Source organism: Thermobia domestica, chromosome 1, assembly GCF_964235325.1.
Source record: "Thermobia domestica chromosome 1, izTheDome1.hap1.1, whole genome shotgun sequence".
Lineage (NCBI taxonomy): Eukaryota > Metazoa > Arthropoda > Insecta > Zygentoma > Lepismatidae > Thermobia > Thermobia domestica.
Window position 1 is genome coordinate 112,425,881 of NC_137454.1, and position 22,841 is coordinate 112,448,721.

Genomic DNA, 22,841 nt, shown 5'->3' on the forward strand with positions numbered 1-22,841 from the left:
AAGTCCAAACTGTATCGTAATCGAAAGCTACAAATGTTGGAAAGGAAAAGTTCATGATTCTCATAGATGTAGCATCTTTCAAATTTCAACGTGAATGAAACACATTGAACTATAGGACGGGAACAAATATTGTGTCTAACTAGTAAAATAAAATTTTGTTTTCAAATAACCAGAGAGGTACCATTTTCTAGCCTTTTCCGAAGAGTTATCTGTTCCGAACATCCAGCATTGATTTCATCTCTTCCGAATACAACGTAATTTGCACAGAGAGAAAGAACACGCTAAGAGCTCATACGCATAATCGTGTCAGTCGTATGATGTTGGTTAGGTTATAGACCGCCACTGGATCGAGGAATTTAAATCCGTAGTGAACCGGTAATTCGACTGAGATTCGGTAACCCAGAGGATAAAAAAGAGATTTTACTTATTTCCTTGTGTTTAAACAGTATTTCTGTCAGAGATGACTAGGGCCGTTGATGTTATCCCCAGAGCACGAAAAACACGACGCCGAAGTTAACAGTTAATTAGATTCCCCGGACCAGGCTTCAGCTGCGTTTTAACTTTGGAATATGAACTGCATGTATGTGTGAGAGGGAGAGAATTGAGAAGTTAAAGATACAAAGAAAGATAGGGAAACGTAAATAAAGAAAAAGAGAGGGATGGACGAATATAAATATGAAGCATACTTACTATTGCAGTGTATGATATAGAACGGAGCATATTTCAAAGTTAAAACGGAGCAGAAGCCTGGTCCGGGGAATCTAATTAACTGTTAACTTCGGCGACGTGTTTCTCGTGCTCTGGGGATAACATCAACGGTCCTAGTCACCTATGAAAGAAATTCTGTTTAAACGCAAGGAAATAAGTAAAATCTCTTTTTTATCCTCTGGGTTACCGAATCTCAGTCGAATTACCGGTTCACTACGGATTTCAATTCCTCAATCCAGTGGTGGTCTATAACCTAACCAACATCATACGACTGACACGATTATGCGTATGAGCTCTTAGCATGTTCTTTCTCTCTGTGCAAATTACGTTATATTCGGAAGAGATGAAATCAATGCTGGATGTTCGGAACAGATAACTCTTTGGAAAAGACTAGAAAATGGTACCTCTCTGGTTATTTGAAAACAAAATTTTATTTTACTAGTTAGACACAATATTTGTTCCCGTCCTATAGTTCAATGTGTTTCATTCACGTTGAAATTTGAAAGATGCTACATCTATGAGAAACATGAACTTTTCCTTTCCAACATTTGTAGCTTTCGATTACGATACAGTTTGGACTTTTAATATAGGTTATTATCTGATAGATATTTAGCAATAAAATAGCACTCTTCAATTTTCTCTTTTTTCTTTCTTTCTCTTTTCTTTTCGTTTCGTTTTTTTTTCGTTCAGTTTGCATTAGTAGTCTGAAATGGAACATATTACCAACGATATCTACTGGGTATATTATAATGTATTTTGGATCATTACGTCCAACGAACACTACCGAATTTGCAATCGAACCACGCGGAAAGAAAGCATGTGTGTTAAACCTTTGACATTATCCTAGATGTGTCTCGGAGATCTACAGTTCTACTTGAAACTGAGTATGCTATCCATTATGAAAGTAACATAATAAATATTTAAAGGATCGTCTATATATTCGAATAGTTCTGGAAAACTATGTAAAAATAAACGTTATTTCTATATTACTGTTGGCTTTCTGGAAACGGATCTTTATAATGTTAGGTTATTTTCTTACTACGTTTGAATTCCACAGTTTTATCTATTATCCGTTACTTTTTCTTCTTCTTCTCTCCTTTCCTCTTCTCTCTCTCTGCTCATTTCTGAATCTCTGGGTAATAGACATTCATTGGTTTCAATTTTTCATTGTGGGTGTTTCAGTTTCTGCCTACATCAACCTATATATCTTGTTGAGTCTCGGTTTTGTTGTTTCTTTTTATCTATACTAATACATGTATGGTTTGAAATAAGAATTGCGCTCATGTTGTTAGCTAATTTTAGTATGGAAGAGAAGAAAGGAGGTGAGAGAGGGGTCTCTTTACCTGACATGACTATGTGATAAGAAGATGTATATTTGGTGACCTAACTGCACGGCGTTAGCTGTCGCAATGTTTTTGAATCGGAGTGTACCATTTACACTTCCCTATTGTGTCCCTGAAGTGAGAAATTTTGAGAGAAATCAGAATTTTTTCTGATTTTTAAACTTTTTTAGTCCCTTTGTACCCCCGTGTAAACGCTGACATCTTAAAATCAACTGAAAAATACTATATGTGTGTACAAAATTTCAATTTTCTATCTTGAATAGTAAGGGTAGGAAAAGTATTTCATTTATCAGTAATCCACACAGTGCCCCAGACTACCCCAAAAGACCCTGATGGCAGGTAAAATATTTCCTGAGACATCTGTGTTTATTCTAGGATCATGGTTTGCCATCATTCTCTTGAGAATATAACTACCTTTCAAACGCTATTATTCACATGTCTCTATCATGTATCTAAGGCGGGAAAATGGCGAAGAAAGAGATTTTTCATCAAAATATCCTTTTAAAATTTTGCCCCTCTGGACCCCTCTGTTTTAACGCAGAGATCTGAAAGAAATCTGATAAATACTATTCGGTGGAGTGACTATATCTTCTAAGTACAAAACTAAGCCTGCCATATATATATATATATATATATATCCATAATATCCCAGATTCCCGTATAAAACAGGATCTTGTGTAGAAGTTTCCTTGAGAGTAGTATTCATAAAACCAGTTTGGGGCCACTTCCTCAAACCAGGCTTTTTTATATATGAAATCCTCCAGCATAGAATCACATCGAAAATTACATCTTCCCCACATTGACCTCATACATCTTCAATCTACTTTTATGATATATAACCATAAAAGAATTTTACACCTAAACTTACATCTAAAACTTATATCTAAACATTTCTTAAACTTTCTATTCTTCGCTTTTCTTTTTCTTGTCTTCCTTTGATATAGCTATCCATTAGTTCTTTTAGCTTTGTTAGTAAATCTTCTTTCCTTAAATCTATCGAATAATGACCCCAAGCTAGAGTATGTATCCCATCTTCTAATATGTATCTTTTATCATCGTAAGAGCTTAATGCTAGTTTGTTTTCTTCTACTGAATATACATTATGTCTTTTACTCCTAATAGTATTTTGCATTTTATATAATTCATAATCTTTTAAGACACAATCTTCGTAATCTTTGAAAGTTATTTCTGATTTAACAATATTCGATTTTATTCCTTTTGCCTTTTTACAACATTTGTCTTTATCAAATTTACTTTTAAAGTCTTTATCTTCGAGGTCTATTTGAGGTGCTTGTATTGAATACATCTTTGATTTGAGACCTACGACTTTTCCTATGATTTCACCTTTCAGTTCATCTTTGAAGTTTCCTAATACTTTTTTGTTAACTTGTTTTATCCCATATTTGTTATTATCTTTGTAATCAGATGTATCTAGATGCTCATACATAGATTTCATATCCTCATATACATCTTCTGTTTCTATATGTGCTATAACCGAGTCTGTGTCACTCATTAATAGTTTGACTTTATCTCCATATTTATTCTTCAACACATTGTAATAGAAATCATATAGACAAATTTTAGATATATCCAGAACAGACATCCCAACATAGATAGGCTTGTTAAAAGTAATTTTTGTCTTATACATATGAATAGCAGCTAGATCTTCGGAAAATATAGTTCTATCTTTAAAAGTAGGTTTAGCTATTAGTTTCGCTGCTAATTCTACATTATGTGCTAGTCTTATATCTACTCTCTTTCTTATGTTTTCCATAGTCTTTCCAAATACTGCGTTATTCGCTAGTTTATAGAAGTCTTTTTCAAAATCATTCCTTGCATGCGATCTAAGTTCTGTATTTAATTCTATATATTTATTTAACCAGCCTGATTGTTTAAATTCTAATATTTTATGTATCTTTTTAATTCTGAGACCTTGTGACACATAGAATTTTAAATTTTGATAATGTAATATATAGTTTTCTTTATCGTAAAGTGTTGTTAATAATTTTGGAAGTTTTTTGTTGTTTATATAATTTTCAGGAGCTAATGGCAAATCTGAATGTTTATTATGAAGTTCTTTTGGATACTCTAAATCGACTTCTAGTATATATCCAGTATTAGACTCATCGTCTGTCTCTAATATTTTATTTATCCAGTATTTATCATTTACACCATTAATAACCTTTTTCCATTCGAATTCTCCATAAGTCATATGATGATTCATAGCCCATCCATATTCGTTATTTGCATCCATGTACATTATGTAAGAACTTTTCTCTTTGGGATTATAATTTTCTAGATACTTATTATTAGCTACTGCATATCTATTTGAACATTGAGAAATTCCACCTCTTATACCTTTTTCTATAAAGAGCAGTTTATCATAATCAGTTAACAATTCTAATTTTTGTTGTGTCATCTTTAACATTGCATCCCAGAAGAAGCCTGGACTTGTGAAATACCATGCAGGATCTAATTTATATGTATTAAGAGCTGTATCTCTGAAGTTTTCAATAATGTCTGTTAATTGAAGTACATCTGTTTTGTTGTAGAATTGAGTATATTCTCTTAAAGTTTTTAAATTGAATATTTTACAGATTAATAGATGATGGTTATAATCTTCGTCACTTATATCTTCTCCTGTTAATCTATTCTTAAACTTGTCTCTAGATAGTGGAACAGGTTCATCTAGTTGTTCAGGTGAATCAGCATAATCATATGGATAGATACCTTTTCTTTTTACTAAATCAATTACATTTTTAGGAAAGAATTTTAATGTTTCTCTAAATTGTTCTGGTTTTAAATTTTTTGCTAATTCAGCTAGACTTCTTGATAAAAATCTAAACGAATCTACAAATCTTAATTGGATTGATCGTTCTTTATTTTCTTTATTCTTGTATTTTATCGTTTTGGAGAATGTAATATACTTTTCTTCTGTGTTAGGTATTATAGTTATCTTTTCTTCTAATTCTCCGCCTCCTAAACTTTTTATAAATAGATGTGTATCGTATCCAGATAAGTTATGAATGAACACAGGAATAAATCTTGGGTTTGTATATTTTATGTTACAATAAGAATGAGCAGCTCCTCTAAATTTTCCAGTTAAATGATCATGATCAGCAACTTTGGTTATACATGATTTTATATTGTTTATAGTCTTTTTCAATTCTTTAGTACATTCATCAAGTATAACTTCTATATCCTCCTTTTGCTCTTTTATATCTATTAATATGTCATCTATATCATCAATATCATCATCATCCTTTTTCATATACAATTCCTCTTCTAGATGTTTATAACCTTCTTCGATTTTCTTTTTTAAATAACTAGTTAAAATATTTAACCTCTCTATTTTCTTTTCTAATAAACGTGGAAGTTCTTCAAAAGTTCTTCCACAAATATGACATTTTTCAGATGATTCATATGTATTTCTTTCTTCTTCTGTAAGGTGATTCATAGGTTTATAAGTATCATAAATCTTTGCAATTTTAATAGCTTCTTTTAATTTTTCTACAAATACATCTGATACATTATCTCCTATATATTCTACTGGTTTGCTTTTATAAGAATCTAAAGTGCTTTTGACATAGTATGTAAAACTATTTGGTTTATGTTCTTGATATGCGTTTGAATAAGATCTTTCTGGATCAGGTTGGCATGTAATAATTTCATTTAATAGTGATTCAAAGTCAGCAATAATTGTAAATGGAATTCTCAAAGATCGTTTATAATTAATAAATTCAAGTACCTTATTCCATTCTTTTGGTAAAACGATTTTTGCAGCTGAATATAATCAACAGTATTTTTCATGCTCTTTTAATAACTCTTCTGATTTAAAATGCTTAGCTAAACACCTTTCACATAGGAATCTTTTATGACCATCTTTAGTTATTTGATTGCCTACAAGCTTCCGCAAGTCTTTAATCCAACAATAATGAGTTTTCTTTTCACTTTTAAGATATAACAGATGAATATGTTTTTCTTTCTTTTCTTGTGCGATTCGAAGTGGAAAAATTGAATAGTTATTATCAAAACTAAATACACTAATGGAAATATCAGTTCTTTTTTCAAACTTGGCTATATCAGTGATTTGTACAGGAAATGGGATATCTTTAAAAACATCTCTAAACTTATCTTCATGTTTTTTATATGTAGATACCCTGTCTCCATGTTGGCCATGTTTAACTGGATATAATGCAGATTTGACTGAGTATAGGAAACACTTTTGATCATTATTCTTTATATTAACACATGCTCTTCTCTTCTTAATCATGTGTGGAAGTTCTATGTAAGAGGAACCTCTCATTGATACATACTTATTAATTCTTAATTCTAAAAAGTCTATAGAATGTAACATCCATCCAGATCCTTTACTTTGAAACTCTTCCATTTCTCTTATGAGTTTGTATGAAGCTTTTTTACAAAAGTCATCTAAATCTGTAAATTCGAGTATTATTTCATTTGAAGTTTTAAAATTATGTTCTTGTATCGTATTTTCTTTTTTAAATTTACAAATAAATGACATATTAACTTTAAGCGCATTGAAAAGTTTAAAACTGTCCTTGATTTTATTTTTAACAATCCTACTACTTGCACTTAAGAATTTCAAAGGATCTTTATATCCATCAATGTTTTCTATTCTAAATGTCTGTAATCTATATTTCAATGATGTTTCTTTCAATTCAACTTTTAGCTTAGGTCTTTTCGGTTTCGGTCTTTCAAATACTTCTTCTTTAAATGGGAATATATTTCTAATCTGTTCATCATCATATTGTTTAAGAAGGTCTATCAGTTCTGCTTTTCTTAATCCGGAATATCTTTTGATTCCCTTTTCTTTACATAAGTTTTTTAATTCAACAACAGTATGTTTAATTAAACTCATAATTACTCTATCGTTTTATATAGAAAATCTTACTATTACTCAATTTTTTATCTTCGCCGAATTATTTCTAGTCATTTTTGTATTATTTTACTTCCATATATCCTAATACAACGCTTAACATTGTACACTCCTGCCATTGTCTACATATCACGCGTTGTATTAGAACACGACTTTGATGAGAATACCCCATCAAAGTTACATATACACATATTAAAATTACATCATTTTTGTAAACTTATTCATCATCGTCATAATCATCACTACCATATTTATATTCATCATCACTATCCAAATCAGATGTTTTTTGTTGTATTATTAATAATTCTTTTTCCTTTAACAGTATTTGCTTCTCTAGTAATGCTGTTATGAGTTTAAGATCATGATGAATTAATTTAAGTCTATCATGTAATAAATCAAAATGTGTCTTCATATTTATTATATAGAAAATTAGCAAAAATGATCATTATTTTTTAAAATTTATATATATACGATAGAGTAATTATGAGTTTAATTAAACATACTGTTGCTGAATTGAAAAACTTATGTAAAGAAAAGGGTATACGAGGTTATTCAAAGCTTACAAAAGCAGAACTAATAACCTTAATCAACGAACACAGAACAACTACCACAAGTTCACAACAACTAACTGAACTTATAAAAGACATGGTTCAAAAATTAAATCCTGAACATATCGTAAACTACTTTGAAAATCCACTTTGTAAAAATATAGTTATAGATGTGCTTAATAATCGAAATGTCGAAGAATGGAGACAAATTTCAGAAATAAAGGATTTATCCGATAACTTTCTACATACTTTCAGAAAAAAGATAAATTGGTATTCAGTTACATTTAAACATAATCTATCACTTTCTTTTATTGAAAATCACAAAGAACACATTGATTGGGTTAGATTATCAAGAAGAAAAGATCTGACTAAACACGAAAGCATTATTAATAAGTATGGCGATATGATTTTCTGGGATAAATTGTGTGAGCCAAAGTATGGATCAAGGTCTTATTCTCATCTAAAACCAGAATTCGTATTAAAACATAAAGAACATGTAAGACAACATATAAGATGGTATTACTACACTGATGAATATGCTCGACAAATGACGGAAGATTTTCTTAACGAGTTTAAAGAAGAGATTGATTGGCTTGCATTCACTGAAACAAATAACTGGACAAAGTATACAGAGAAACAAGCTATTAATTTTTGTACACAATACAGAGAATATTTACAATGGGATATAATATCTTATCTTACAAATTTGCTCACACTTGAGTTCCTAAGAACCTTTAAAAATAAACTCTGTTGGGATGCAGTTTCTAAAAAGTGTCATATTGAAAGAAAAGAACAAACAGCCTTCTTGAGCGAATTTAATTCTCTTATCAATTGGCGAGCTATTACACCGAAACTAGATTAAACACATGTGAGAAAATACCAGAATAAAGTTTATTGGCCAAATGTTAGTTTAGATGATAAAAGCGAAAAATTCATTCTCGAGTTTGAAAGCAAAGGTTTAGATTTAAGTGAGATAGTATATACTTGTTGGAATAGGAGTTTTTCTGAAAGCTTTATAATGAGAATCAAAGACAAGATCAATATAGTTGAATTCTTAAGATTAAATAGACATGTTAGCGATAGCCTTAGAAACAAACTAATGTTACTTTCATCAGGTTTACGCTTAATAGAAAACTCAGAAGAATGTCCCATATGCAAAGAAACAAAAACTCAATTGTGTAAAACAGCATGCGAACATGTGTTCTGTGTTGAGTGTATGGTTACCTGGTTAGGAAATAATAACACTTGTCCTTTGTGTAGAACGGTTATACATAATAATTGATAACCCGGTTTATTCTAGATATTGATAGCATGTTTTTATGTAGAATTAGGTTAGTGTAGATTAATGTTAAACTTTTATGATCAATAATCATAAAAGTTATATTTACATAACCCTTACCTTTATAAATATCTCCATCCACATGACAATCATACTTTTTCTTTTACTTTATTTAGAAGGTTGATTGAGTCTCCCTTACAAATAAAACAATCATCATTCACAAGTGGAATGATTCACTATTCATACTAACTTTTTATGTAATAATAACCATAAAAGACATTATATATTTACACTACAACATTACTTTTATCTATCCAACTATTATGTGATTCATCAAATCCTAACCATTTAACATATACTTTATCACCTTTCCTTCTTAACACCTTTTCCACCAAGTATTCATCCTTATGTTTCGTCTTTAATAGTTCTGGTTCGTAAAATCTACCTTGTACATCCTCTTCTTCTAAATCTTTAATTCTATATGTAGGTGGATTAGATGGAATAACTTCACTAATAACAAATATTTCTGTTGACCAATTAGGTGTATATCCTTTCTCAAATAACCCTTTCGACTTACTTATACGAACATGATCACCTAATTTGTATTTGGGCTTAGCACGCTTATATTCTTTTTGGTACACTTTCTTTAATATTGTTCGCTCATTTTTCTTGTTAACTTCTATAGGTTTCACACCAATTGTTCTATGTACTTTGTTATTATATTCATCAACCAAACCTTGCAATATTTTTAACCACTTATAATTACCTTGAACAGTAAATTTCTTCCACATATTTTGTTTAAGTGTTTTGTTAAACCTTTCAACAACAGAAGCTTTTTTACCACTATATGTTGAGTAATGATTGATATTGTTTTTTCCCATCAAATCTTCAAATTCTTTATTGTAAAACTCTTTCCCTTGATCTGTTTGTAAGTTATTAGGTTTTCTTACTTTTAACACTGATTCAAATGCTTCTGTAACATTCTTCCCACTCTTTTCTTTAACTGGAACTGCAAATGCATATTTTGAAAACACATCTATAATCGTTAGCAAATACTTATAACCTTTATTGATTTTGGAAATACCTTTTAACACACCACTATCCATTTCTACAAGATCAGCTTGCCATAAGTCATCTATACCTTTAACAATAACACTTAACCTAGGATAATTCTTTCTAGATGGTTTATGAATCTCTTCTATAATATCTTCTCTAATACCTTCACCTTCATATAGTCAATCGCGCTTTTTAATGAATTGGGATTTATTAGTACCACATACAACACATATACCTTTCCTAACATATCTCCCATTCTTTGTCTGTTCTATTCTAATGTTATCTATTTTTGTATCTGTTGATTTCTTACACTTAACACAATACATCATTATTTATTAAAAGAAAATAATTAAGGTTCTCTTTCTATATACATAATAACTTCCAATAATTTTCCTTCTTCCATAGCTGAATTTTTTGTGCTTGAAACATAATTTTATCACCCTTTTTAATGTTTAATGGCAAATTTACCACTAAAGTATTGTTCAAAAATATATCTAAAAAGTATCTATCCAAACTTAATTCCATATGCATTATTTTTCCATTGTAGAGAAACTCATAATCATTAGATAGATTAAATATTCTGAAGATTGGATTTGGAACATTTCTAGTTCTCAATCGACATAATAAATTTATAGTTTCTTTTTGCATAATTAGATTAAAAGTTTCCTTTTTCATCATTTGAAAATCTTGTTTTGTCGTAAGTGTATTTAACAGGGATGATATTTCTGACTTATATTGATTAAATTCTGAAACAGGAACTTTTGCTTTAAATAGAATAGTAACATTATTATTGGTCTTTTTAAATTCTTCCATATATTCACCTTTTAAAACCTCAATATCATCTTTCTTTATATGTGTGTCTTGTAATGATTTTAATACATCTTCAAATTTTTTTCTATCACTTTCTAATTGGTTGTTAATATCGCTTTTCACTGACTCGAGCTGGTTTAACGTAATAGAATCTTTTGATCAGTACCATTAGTTATATTAACTAATCTTTTTTGTGTAAAATCAATCCACGATCTATAATTTGTTGTGAAAATTTTATTTAGTTCAGATTTAAAATTTGTACGACTCATTAAATTTTGATGTGTCTCTCTTTTATATTTTTCAAATTCCTCGTTCTTAACAACATTATCTAAATTCCTTAACTGCTCTTCACTAATATCACTTATCTTACTTTTAATATTACCAAAAATATCCATATTTATTATATAATAATTTGAGTTATTTAACAGCAAGTAAAACAGTTATACGAGCTCCACCAAAATCAATCAAATCACCATTCTCATCTTTAATTGAAACTTTGAAATTATTAAATTTATTGTGATGTATTGGGAAAAATATCTTTTCATTAGGTTCATATATAATTGGTTCTCTAAACTCTGCATTTGTTCTAAATGTTGCAATTAAGTCTGTTTCGTTGTGTGTTGTATCATTGTGCTTTAAAATCATACCTTCTGCTAAATCACAGTGAATATTTATAGTATCAAACGGATGAAACCTTGGTGGCTTATCTCCAACATGTTCTACTTTTATAGCCAAGTTCTTCTCACTAAAACCTAATACAGTATTAATGGTATCTAAGGTTATATCACACAAACTGCTAAATATTTTAACTCTATTGGTCTTTCTGTCCTCGGTAATTTTAATAACTTCAGAAGCATTGTTCTTATATGGAAGGTTTGATTTAATATATTCTTCTAATTCCTTTAAATTATATTGACCAGGTTGAACTATGAATTGTTTTGTATATTTTGAGTCACTACTACAGAATGTTAATTTATTGCTCTTTTCTGTAATGTTTGGAGTTAAGTATGTTGTGTAAAATCCTGCAACAGCTACTTCTAAATCGTTTTCAAATGGGTAATGCAATGACATGTTTAATACAGATGAATAACCATTTAAATTAAATACCTTCATTTATTATATAATAAATAACTAATATGGATAATTGGGATATTAAAGTAAGGTTAACAGAAGAAACGGCGAAGAGAAAGAGGAATGGTGAGTTGTTACCTGATGATATAAGATGTTTAATAGTTGGGTCTAGTGGTTGTGGTAAAACGACGTTAATGATTGATAATTTTTTGTTAGCACCTAAATGGTTAAATTATGCAAATGTTTATATATATTCTAAAAGTTTAAATCAGCCTAAATACCAACACTTAATACAACTTTTTCGAGATATAGAACGTAATATTAAAGACACAGTAGCAATAATAAAAAGAAAACAATGAAGAGATTATTCCATTAGATGAATGTGAGGAATATTCTGTGGTAGTATTTGATGATTTCATATTAGAAGAACAAAATCACGTTAGAGAATATTTTACTCGAGGTCGTCATAAGGGTTTGAACTGTTTCTATCTTGGACAAACATATTCTAAAGTACCAAAACAATTAATTAGGGACAACTTAAACTTTCTTTGTATATTTAGACAGGACAATGTAAATTTAAAACATATATATGATGAATTTGTTGCATCTGATATGTCGTTTGAAAAATTACAATCATTATGTAGCAAGTGTTGGAGTGAAGAATATGGTTTCTTAACAATAGATATGACTAGGAAGGTGAATAATGGTAAATATAGAAATAAAATTAAAGAATTTCTAAAAGTGTAAACAAAACGTATATGAACGCAGGTGAACGTATATGTTATGTTATGTTATGTTATGTTATGTTTTTATTTTTTTCTTTATATAATAAATGGATGTTAATAAAGCTAAGAAGTATATTAAGTTAAAAGAAGAACTTGTTAAAAGATTTAAGGAAATTAAACAAAGTAATCGAAGTAAGTATGAAAAATTTAAAGAACAAGATCAACCTGTTATTGATGCAATTAAAGAATTAGGGCAAGATATATCAAAAGTAGCAGAAGAAAATAAAAATCTAATTCAAGAGTTAGTTCCAGTTGTACATAAAAGTGCGAGAGTGGATTCAAGCTTATTAGAAACACCGCCTATGTATGATAGTTCTATAAATGAAAGTGATACGCCTATAACAGAAGAAATAAAACACATGAAAAAACAAATTAAATATAAAGTAGAAGGAATAGAATCTTTAGCAACAACTCATTTTGGTAAGATTGCTTCAAGATATTATGCAACTAGAGATGATAAAAGTTTTGGAATACAACCATATGATGAAGATGGGAAAATTATACATATGATAGGAAATGCGGAAGTTAAAATTCATGGTGATGATTTAGTTATTAATAATCGACATTATACAGGAACAGAAGGTTTATGGGAATTATTGACAAAACATAATCCAACAAATTATAATGATGATGATCTAGAAAAATATAAACAAATAGTAATTGATTCTAGTGTTGCATTTCATAATAATGATCCAAGTACAAGAAAACAAAAATCTAGTAAAGGTAAAAAATATAAAGAAATTATCAAACCTATTTGGGATGAATATATAAAACCAACAACACCTTCAAAAAAGACACCAAAATCTGGAGAAGGAATAAAGGTATATAACGAATTATCAAAAGAATACATATGGATGGATGATGTGAGAAAACTGATTGATCGCTTGATTGTTATTGATGGGGAAGAAAAATCTGGAAATGATAACTTTTATAATGAGAAAGTAGGTATTATGGATATGATTAATTCTAAACTTGCACAATTTATTCCTAATGATCCAAAAGGTATAGGTTATTTGATAAAGATATTGAATACGCTGCCACCAAAATTTTGGAATAGTGAAAAGTATGGAAAAGGATTAGTAAATGATTTGATTAATAAACTTCCATTTGAGTTGCATATTCCAGGATTTCAATATTGTGGTCCGGGTACAAAACTTCAAGAAAGGTTAGAGAGAGGTGATGAAGGTATTAACCCATTAGATGAGGCTCGTAAAGAACATGATATACACTATAAGGATAATAAAGATACAGAATCAAGACATATTGCAGATAAGGAATTAGAAAATAAAGCTTGGGAAAGAGTTTTTGCTAAAGATGCTAATTTAATAACTGAAAAACTACCTGCTCTTGGAACTGCTTTAGTGATGAATACAAAATTAAGATTTGGTTTAGGTTTATAAGTAACAAAAGTAAGATTAATTTTATAAGTATTTTTTAGATTAAGGTTTATATGTACTTTTTATGGAAATTTTTCATAAAAAGCTTTTAATTATATAAGAAATATGCAGTTAAAAGGTTTTACATTTACGATTCCTAATCAGGAACTTAAACAATTAAATATAGATCACATTTTAACTAACAAACAACTCAAACAAAAGGAAGCAAAACTAAGTAAAGGACAATGTATGTCTCTATCTCTTTCTATACCACAACTTAAGAAAATAAACAAAGAAATGAAGGCAAATGATAATAAAGTTCATTATGGTGGTTTTATATTTACTATTCCAACGATTTTAGCTTTAATAGGTGCTCTAGGTTCCGTTGCTGGAGGTGCGGCTGCTATTGCTAAGACTGTAGATGATGCAAAAAAGAATAAAATGGAATTAGAGGAACAAAAGCGACATAACTTAGCAATGGAAGAAGAACAAGGTGGTAAGATTTCAAAAAACGTAAACTCCAAAACAGTAAAGAAAAAGAAGAAATTAAACCTTTAAGTAATTTAGACCTAATACAACTTGTTAAAAAACTTAAGATAAGAAACTTTAGAGGTGTATTTATGAGTGATGAATTGCCTAAACAACCAATGAAGAATGAGTGTGGTATTGTTAATTTTGATACGTCTAAAAATATAGGAACGCATTGGATTTGTTATTGGAAAAAAGGAAATAAAAAGTATGTGTTTGATTCATTTGGAGGTAATCCGCCAAAAACACTCGTAAAATATCTGGGTCATAATATAGAGTACAATAGCAGCCGTATACAACATTTTAACGAGGTAATTTGTGAACATTTATGCATTACAGTGTTAAAAATGTTTACAGATGGGTATAGTTTTTCAGAAATTATTAGTCAGGTGAATAGGAATAAGGATATTTGGAGAAGTTATATTTAAGTTTTTATGGGCTTAATTCATAAAACGATTATAAATATTTTTTATAATAAATATGGATAAGATAGAATCATATGAATTACAATCCTTTAAACCTAATCAAAAAACAATCGAGAATTTAAATAAGCCAAACAGGTCTATTGAATTTGATATTGACGTGGGTGATGGCTTCATACATCCTTATTATGCTGATATTTATGTAACTTTTGAAATTAGAGGTAGAGATGGTGATGGAGAATATACTACTGGTCAAAATATTAGACTTATTAATAATTTCTTCCCACATTTGTTTTCTCAAATTCAAGTTAGTAAGCATGGTCAGATATTGGATATTATTGATTATCCTGGTTTAACTTCAACAGCTGTAAACACATGTACGATTTCAAAACCAGAGGCAAATCACTATGATGAATGTGGATGGGAAGGAATTACGTGGGCAAGAACAGATGAAGAAATAGTGTTTTTGCTAAGACTTTTGCTAGGATTTTGTTCAGATTTTAAAGATATTATGTGGAAAGGAGGATTGAAATATACATTTAAAAGAAGTGGTTCTGATGATAATGCATTTGCTATTTGGAAAACAAAAAAGCAGGATGGAACATATGAGAATGATCAACCGCATCCAGGTAAAATTAAGATTACAAATATGGAGTTAAGAATGTCTATTGTTAATTATGAACCTAACTATGCCACCTTGTTAAGATCTAATATGTTAAAAGAAGGTAAGATTCCTATTTCATTCAACACGTATCAATGTTTGCAGAAGACTGTTAGTGGGAAGTATTTAGAATTCGATTTAACCACACAATTTAACTCAAGTGAATTTGATATGCCTAATTTTGTGATTGCCTTTTTCCAAACTGATAGAAATGATAATCAAGAAAGAGATTCAAGATATTTTGATCATTGTAAAGTTCAGAATATCCATTTTCGTAATTCTAGAAATGAATCTTTCCCATTAGAATCTTTAAACTTAGATTTTGCAAAACATAAGTATTTGAAAGTTTATGAAATGTATGCGGTATATAAGCGAACTACCATTGGAAATACTGAGATGTTTTATTATCCTAAAGAGTTTTTAGAAAATAGACCAATGTTCGTAATTAACACAAGCAAGCATAAATCAGTAACTGTAAGTGATAGAACTAATTTGAAACTGACTGTTAATTTTGAAAGCGATGTACCAGATAAAACAATTTGCTACGTTGTTATGATTGGTAAGAAAAATTTAGAGTAAGATGTTGAGAAAGAAAAAATAATTGAGAAGATATAAATCAATTATATGTTTATTAGATTTGTTTAGTTTGTAAGTGTTTTTATGATAATATCATAAAAACTTATTTAATAAAATGACTATTCCAGATAACATTCCACGTGAGAATTTAATTGTGTTAATTGAAGATACTATATTAAATCTTGAGAAGTTATTAATGAAAAACAAAAGGAAGTTTCAGAGAATAAAATGTGTTTATATTACTCTGATTACGTTATCAATTCTATTATCAGCTTCTACAGGGTTCATCAATGTATTTATTCCTGTTACAGTGTATTCAATTATTACAACTGCATTTGCTTCGGCTTCTGCTGTTATCACTGGCCTATCAACACGGTTTAATATAGCTTCAAAAAAAGAATATTATAAAAATATGGTGAATCGAATTCGGCTGTTTAAAGATGAGCTTAATGTAATTAAGCTCATGAATGGTGAATTAACAGATGAAAATGTAAGAGATATTGTTAACAGAATCAATGACATACTTAACGAAATTCGAGGCTATTAGAAACTGATTTTTAAAAAGTTTTAATATAATAAATACGATGGCGAGTCATATTGAACTTTTAATTAAACTTGGAAGTCTTGAACAAAAACAGGTTATTGGATTAAGAGAATTAGAATTAAATACAGAATATAAGATTGTAAAAATGGAAAAGATTAAAACTAAGTTTGGAAAGAGCATTTTAGTTGAATGTGAGGAGTTTAAGGTATTTCTTCCACCTAGATTTACAAAACACTTAACAGATAAAATGATTGATGAGATCGTTAAAGATGGAATAAAAGTCAAATACACTGGTTTAAAAGATAATTATTCAACTGTTGAGTTCTGTATGTAAATCCAAAAAATGAAAAAAATATGTCGTCAGAAGTAAAAAATGGAGTGCATAGAATGGATCCTCAAAAGAAATTTATACTTACTAATAACTTCAATGTAATTGTGAAAAATGTGCAAACCGAAGTTCAAGTTGTTTTTGATATTAACGGCTGTCTATTCAGTTTGAATTATGATCAGTGGACAGAGTTTAAGAAGTTATTGTTTCCTATAGAGAACGAGGTTAGCAGACGATTCCATTATCAGTATCCGAACTTGTAATTTTAAGTATGTTTTAAGTGTATAAGTGATTTTGATTTCATTATCAATATCCGAACTTGTAATTTTAAGTGTATAAGTGTTTTTATAGTATCAGACTATAAAAAACTAAGACCTTTGGATATACAGAACATAATGTCATTTGAATTTTAAAGATACATGTATAAATAAGGGATTTATTTAGTTTTTTTGTAATTATATCCTTAGAGTTATGCAATTTATAAGACATTCAGTAGATAGGAAATTTATTTGTCTATTGATTGTCGTTTGAATTTTGAAAATCGGTTAATATTTGATGAAGTTATAGCAAATCCAAAATCGTGTTTTTAGAGTTATGCAACCCGCAATACCATCAAAAAATAGCAATTTTTTTTCTTTATCTATTGTCGTTTGAATTTTGAAAATCGGTTAATAAACAACGAAGGTATAACGATCTGAAGATATTTTCCCTCATGAGCCGCCATTGATGTTAGGGTTGATTATCGTTTCCAAAAAATTATCATGTTTACCTTATTTAGTACTAGTTCATTTGTAAGTTTCAGAGCTTAATTCATAATTTTAACAATTCTGGAAAAACATGATAAAAAGAATTAGTTTCCAACCCTGTTTGTCACGTGAAGGTAAAAATCATCACGTTACATTGTCACGTTATATAGCTACAATTTTCTCTTTTCACAATCGAAAAAGTTTTAAACTTCTCAGTTTTAGTTGTAACGTGACAGTTTTGGTGTTGTTATTACTACACTTCCATATACTGCTTGATTGCTAAAAAGAAAGAAAAGAATGACTGCCTGAAGGAATGCAACTTGTGACTTAAAAAGAAACAAGTTCTCCTTTACATTGCTACTACAATTATGTTCATATGGAAGTCACGTACGCAGCTTGCATGCGGAATCATTCTCAAATACAATGGAAGTAGATAGCCTTGGCTTTAGTTCAACTTATTTTTTTATTCTCACCAAGCAAACTGGATTGTGTGTGCATGTATCAGTGAGTTAGATGAATGAAAATATATATACTGTGGCTGTGCGTTTATTCAATACTCACATACAGTTTTAAGTTCATCTTCTTATTACTCAGCTATTAGTAGGCCGATTTCAATCAAACAAAAACTATTTTTTCAATCAAAGACAGCACTATAAGTTATAAGTTTTAGATGTAAGTTTTTATGATTTTAAATGGCATAAAACAGATGTTTATTTAGCTTTACTTCCAATCTGAATAAGGCATCATCCTTACCCTCCATTTTAAAAATGCATTTATATAATCAATCCACTTGTTGTTTTTAATATGATTGATAAAGATATGATGGTTTTTAAAACTGAAGTAGTAGTCTAAATTCTTACAGGGTAATGCATTATTCCACAATTCATGTATTTTATTAAGATGATATTTTGCTCTTTCATCAAGTTGAACTTTTCCATTCCTATAGTCGATGTAAAATTCTAAAAACATTAGTTTGATATCATTCAATTCGTTTTGTAAGTCTCTAAATTCTTTTTCAGATAATTGCTCAGGATTTACAACATGATAAGCAAACGCACCCATTTTTTCTGTTTCATCATTTTGTTTGCTCATTTTATTCCGGCATGCTTTACACTCATCTCGTCTTGTATTACCATTTCTAGAGAACTCTTGGTATTGTTTTAATTCTCCACAAATTACACACTTTTTCATGATTTATTAAATATAAAATATTCAAAATACTTAGTTCATTCTTTGTTTGATTTTTAAATGTCATAAATATCTATATGCAGTGCAATTACTCAATTTACTTTGTTAAAGTACTATGGTTAGTAGTGGATTTGTAATTTTCGATGTAATTCTATGCTGGAGGATTTCATATATAAAAAAGCCTGGTTTGAGGAAGTGGCCCCAAACTGGTTTTATTAATACTACTCTTGAGACATCCCTATTTATCCTAGAATCGTGGGTCGTACATAATTCTCTTCAGAACTGGCTTTCAAACGATACCATTCACATGTCTCCCTCGTGTATCTAAGGCGTGAAAATCGCGAAAAAAAGATATTTTTTTGATTAAAAATATTTTTTTACCTTTTTGCCCCTATGGACCCCCAGTGTTAACGCAGAGATCACCTGAAAAAATCTGATAAGTTTTGTTCGGTGGACTCCATGTTTGTGCAAAATTTCAATCTTCTATTTGCAAAAGTAAATGCGCCAAAAATAAATAAATAAATATCGGCCTAATAACAAAATATTTTTAAAATTTTGACGTCATCACCTCCTATGTCTCGACGCAGAAAGGCTTGAAACCATACATAACGTGTTCTACAATGCCTCTAGGCTTGGAAAACAGAAAACCCAAAGTAAAAAGCTTTATTTATTCTTTTTAAATCGAATAATGAAGACACTACTTTAGTAGCTAAAACATATTAACAATCCACAAGAACTGTCACTTGTTGAAACCTTCATATCGAATTATGAATGGATTTCAGGTGCTGTACTCAACAAACGAAAGTCAAGCCTGATGTGTACAAACACAGCTGACGAACTCATGGCAGACACGTAGACTACAACTTTCGTACCACAACATGCACTGTGGTAGTGGTTGTCCTTATTCATCAAAGTAAAGCCCGCCATGTAAGTCTTGCAGGCCGAGTATACCTTTTAAATGTTTTTATATTCAGTGGTCTTTGGTTCCATACAAAACTATTTTCCTGCCAAAGAAATATCTCAGTATCATACGGAAACACACAATGCAACTGCTGTGGCATATTCACTCCCTAAGGGTGAATCACACGACAGTGTACTTATCAAAATGTGTTGGTGGCCTTGGCCTTGAAAACATTCAACTTCAGAGCTGCTCGCTGTTCGCACATAACTTGGCCAAAAGGACTAGCTCAGGAGAGTAATGCTCTCGGAAGTACGAACGAAAAACACAGTTCTGATTGGTTGGTGTTATCAATTTCTTGCCACGTTGCATTTAAATACCAGAAATCAAATGGTTGGTGATGTCGGTCTTCGTGGCCGAGTGGGCTGGGTCTATATGCTACTAATGAAAGTCCCTTTTGGCGTGAGTTCAAAGCCGGCTCGAGGATTTTTTTTACATTTTTAAAATATTTTTATAACACTTTTCAAATTAAAATAATATGAAAATAATATTCAAAAAAGTGATTTACTTACTTTTGTGCAGATAAGTAGTAGTAGTAGTAGGAACGGGTTAGAAACCCCGCAGGGCTCGTTTTGTTCCCCTTGTACTCCATGATATAAATTTTGTGACCAACGTAAAAAAACTGGCTAGGATAGCGTTTAGAACAGCTGGCTAGAGTAGCGCGCGAAAAAAACGTACTACTGGGAGTGGGTCGTGTGCCAAACACTGCTCATGGAGTCCCTTTCCAGCACAGTAAAAGGGCGAAAAAAAAGAAAAGAAAGGAAAGGAAAAAATAAAGAATACGGAAAACTGTTCCTTATGCAAAGAGCGTTTGAAAACATTTCAAAAGGTACGCTATAACTATTATCAGTTAATTGGCAACAACCGATATCACGGACAGATCCAGGAAGTTTTGAGGGGGTGGGGCAGGTCTGAAAAATAAATTTGAGACATTTCTAAATATGTGGTTGGCTAACCAAAAATGTGAACTGGAGTGCTTCATAATACGTATTTATCGCCCTTCTGGAGGCTGCATTGAAGAACGCCATGTTGTTCAACACGAGAGAATCCAGGATTACAATAAAAAACTTTTTATTACCATATTTTTATTATTGCATTATTTTATTTTATTATTATCATTATTTTTCTTAAATTAGATTATGTATTTTAAATTTAATTTCCTATTAACATAATTCATATTAACTCTTTACTAATATCCTTATTTTTATACTGCATAAGTACTATCGTGGGGTCAGATTTAACACCATTATTTGTTTTGAAATTAAAATATGTTAATACGTGTTACCATTGGCAGTTGATTGTGGACCGTTTACTAGTGCTATACTTTAATGGACTTAACTAGTTTTGGGGACAAAAGATATTTTCAAAATATTTTTTGACTAATGGTCTTTTGGTAATAGATTATTACGAAGCGAAAGAACATACTTAAATGAAATAAAGTTTTTTGTTATCCGAAAATAAAGTATGAAAATAAACTTATTTTTATGTAAAAAAAGCATTCAATTATTAGTGCTGAGAAAATGTAAATTGTCATTCAAAAAGCTGACAATTGATGCTTTTGTGTTTGATTAGTTGCTTGGCTGCAGGCTCGTATCCACAGGGGAACTAGGGTGCCTGGCCCCCCTAAAGTTTTACTGTTCCCCCTAACAGGGACGTACCCAGAAATTTATTTCGGGAGGGGCGTAAAGCGTTTTGGAGGGGTCCAAATACAATTTGAGGCTAAATTATATGAAAATTTCTAAAATTGCCCCTAAAAGTAGATTACATTTTTTAAAAGTCGGGATTTCGGGGGCGGACCCCCAGGACCCACCCTGCGTATGCCCCCTAAAATATTCACGGTAGGCTTGCAAATGAACTGCTATACTATAATGATGAACTATAATATGGTTGGATCGGCCCCCTAACTTCTACCGCCCCCTCATATTTTTGGGCTGCCTACGGCTACCTGCTTGGCTACCTACCAATACACACAATGATTAGTCTTAAGGGGCCGTCCACATATTACGTAACGCTATTTTTGAACAATATTTATCCTCTCCCTCCCCCTTGTCACACTTCGTAATGCAAGGCTGAACCCCTCCCCCGCTCGTTACGTAACACTTTTGGATTTTGGTTTTCTCACCAATTTTCCTTATTTCGGGAGTTATTATAATAAAAACTATTTTTAATAGCAGAAATTTTATTACAAAATGCTCTTTTTCTGAATATATTTGTAGTATTTTTCACTAATAAATCAAAGTACCGGTACGTATTAGAAAATGGTAGGATGGTAATAATATTTTAACCCCATAAGATTGCTTAATTAACAGTCCTAATTCTTCAAAACTGCATACTGTCGTTTCCCAAGGAGATCACACCTATCCTTTTCGGTCAGATGATGACAACGAGGGTCACTACGAAAGTTTTGAGATACGCATTGTTGTGGCGCAGTATTTGAATTCCAACAATTGCATTCGGTAGTGGTATCCAGAGCAAAGAAGCGAAGCAGGTTTCAACGGCGTATCGCCTTCACTTGTTTGTTGATGTGGGCAGTATTCGGCTATCTAGAATGGAGCTCGAAAGGCAACCTATTCGGGCAATGATCCTTTACGATTTCAAAAGTGTTTTGAACGAGACACAAAGCCTTGACCGTTTGCAGGGGGCATTTGGGGACCTTGCTAATTCCCGTGCTACAATTTTTCGGTGGTTTGGTGAATTCAGAAGAGGCCGGACATCGCTTAAAGATGAAGAGAGGGCTGGACGTCCGGCAACAGCTGTGTCAGATGAAAACATTGCCGCTGTGGAACAAATGATTCGAGAAAATCCTCGAACAACTTTCAAGGACATTGAATCTACAGTGAACATTGGATCGCCAGCAGTAACAAAAATTCTTCATGTTCATCTTCGGTTCATGAAGGTTTCATCTCGTTGGGTGCCTCACACTTTGACTGAACAGCAGAAGCGCATGTGTGTGTAATGGTGTGAAGAAATGCTTGCAAGATTTGATGTAGGCAATTCTCGACGCGTCTCTGACA